Source organism: Arachis hypogaea, chromosome 3 (genome assembly GCF_003086295.3).
Source record: "Arachis hypogaea cultivar Tifrunner chromosome 3, arahy.Tifrunner.gnm2.J5K5, whole genome shotgun sequence".
NCBI classification, from domain to species: domain Eukaryota; kingdom Viridiplantae; phylum Streptophyta; class Magnoliopsida; order Fabales; family Fabaceae; genus Arachis; species Arachis hypogaea.
This window is the reverse complement of record NC_092038.1, coordinates 44,094,673-44,097,316: the sequence shown is the minus strand read 5'-3', so window position 1 is coordinate 44,097,316 and position 2,644 is coordinate 44,094,673.

Sequence of the window (2,644 nt, the reverse complement as noted above, 5' to 3'; positions counted from 1 at the left end):
CCACCTCTTTGCAAGCTTCCTCAATTTCAATCTCTTCCTCTTGGTATCTTTCTTGTGATTCAATTTCTTCTTCATTGTTCACCAAGGGCATGGGAGCTTGTGCTTCTTCTTCTTTAATCTCCATGTCAAGTCCAATGGGAGAGGATTCAAATGTAGATAAGAATTCATTAATGATTGAATCCACCTCTTGATCGTCTCCCTCAAAGTCTTCAACCATGATATGCTTTGGAGGTTGTACACCCTCCTCAACATCAGTTTCAAACGTTTTTGAAGGAGGTTCTATAACTTGACTTTCCCATGGAGGTTCAGCATCTCCTAAGTCTTCAACCACTGCTTCCTCTTCCTCTTCAATAATTTCGGCTTCCTCCACTTGTTCCAGTACAAATTCATGCTTCTTACTGTCCACCGGAGTTTCTAATGTCTCCTTCATGCTACGTTCTTCATTAGATTGCCCACATGAAGCCATGGGGTTCCTTGAGTGTCCGAACGTCGGGAAGCTAATTGATTTATCGCTTGCTCCAGTTGATGAAGGGTTACATGAAATTGATCTACTGATTCCTTGAGGCGAGCCTGTGATTCTTGGGTCGATCCAAAAATTGGCAATGGTGGTTCTTGGGAGTAATTGGGGTGAAATTGGGGTGGTTCTACATATGGTTCATACGGTTCATAGGGTGGTTGGTATGGTGGATATGTGTTAGGGTCATATGGAGGTGAGTGACGGAAAGGGGCTTGTGAGTGTGGTGGTTCAAAGTCATGTTGAGGATATCTATCATTTTGGTATGCATTGTAGAGTGGTCTTTGTCTATGATATCTAGGAGGGTGTTGTTGCCTAAAGGGTTGATCAGATCCTCTTGGCTCTGTCCATCTTTGATTGCTTTGACCTTGATGCATATTCCTGTTATAGCTTCCTCTTCCTGAAACATAGTGATAACCAGACTCATAGCCAAAGGGGTGAGAGTTCATAGTAATGAGAGAAAATAAAAATAGAAACTAACAAAAAGAAAGTATTTTGAAAAGATATAATTTTTGAAAAAAAAAATTTTTGAAAGATATTTACAATAACCAATAATAAGGCACACGTTTGCAATTCTCTGGCAACGGCGCCATTTTGAAGAACTGAAGATTGGTGGTTTAGAAGTTATAGTAAACTCTCGTTGTAAGTATAGTTACTAAACCAAGCAATCAACCTTTCTTATAAACGTTTTGGTTGTCACAAGTAACAAACCCTTTTTAAAATTGATAACCGAGTATTCAAACCTCGGGTCGTCTTCTCAAGAAATTGCAAGGAGGTATGTTCTTATTATTGGTTATGGGTTTTGTAAATTGGGGTTTTGAAAGTGAGGAACAAGTAAATTAAATGACAAATAAAATAAATAATTAACTATAAAATAAACTCTTAGCAAGATATGAAAATTCGGAAGTCCTATCCTAGTTACTCCTATAAGAATGGAAGTTAATCCCACTTAGTTAACCTTTGCGTAATCAAGGGAAAGTCAAGTGAACCAATTGGTTAGATTTCCCAAGTCCTAGCCAACTCCTAAGGGAAGACTAGAGTTAGTGGAATTCCAGTTAATTAGCCGACATAACAATTAATCATGAATAGTTGATAACTCAAGAGCTTCCAGTTAATCAATTAAAGCCAATAATATAAAAAAGCTAAATATGAATCTTAGATCTGAAATACCTCAAATAACATACATTCAAAGCAATAAAATCTAACATGGACAATATTCATAAGGCAAATGGGCAACATAAATCAAATACAAATAAAAGCATTAAAGTATCTCAAAGTGGAAGAGAAATATAAAGTAAAAGAAATATTGAACCTGTGTGAAGATGAGATAAATCCTAATTTCTAAAAATCCTAATCCTAAATCCTAAGAGAGAGGAGAGAGCTTCTCTCTCTAAAAATTATATCTAAAAACTAAAATTATGAATTATTAAAGCATGATAATGAATTAATGGATTCCCTCACTTTATAGCCTCTGATCTGTGTTTTCTGGGCCGAAAACTGGGTCAGAAACAGCCCAAAAGTCGCTATTTACGAATTTAGCTACACTGGTTTTTCGTCACTGCAATGCGTCCGCGTGGATCATGCGTTCGCGTCGCCTAGCAGTATGGCCACTCTAACAAATTATATCTGAAATCGAAGCCCCGGACGTTAGCTTTCTAATGCAACTAGAACCGCATCATTTGGACCTCTGTAGCTCAAGTTATGTCCATTTGAGTGCAAAGAGGTCAGGCTGACAGCTTAGCAGTTTCTTCAACTTCTTGTATTCCTTCCACTTTTGCATGCTTCTTTTCCATCCTCTAAGCCATTCTTGTCCTATAATCCCTGAAGTCACTTAACACACATATCAAGGAATCTAATGGTAATAAGAGAGGATTGAAGTTAGTAATTTAAAGGTCAAAGAAGCATGTTTTCAATTATAGCACAAAATTAGAAAGAAAAACGTAAAACATGCGAATAGTATGAATAAGTGGGTGAAGAGTTGATAAAAACCACTCAAATGAGAACAAGATAAACCATAAAATAGTAGTTTATCACTCATCCTTGAGCAAAATAAGATAGAAGGGAGTAGAAGAAGAATGATGCAATTAATTTTGAAAACTTATTATTGTATGCAAGAAAAATTAAAAAGAG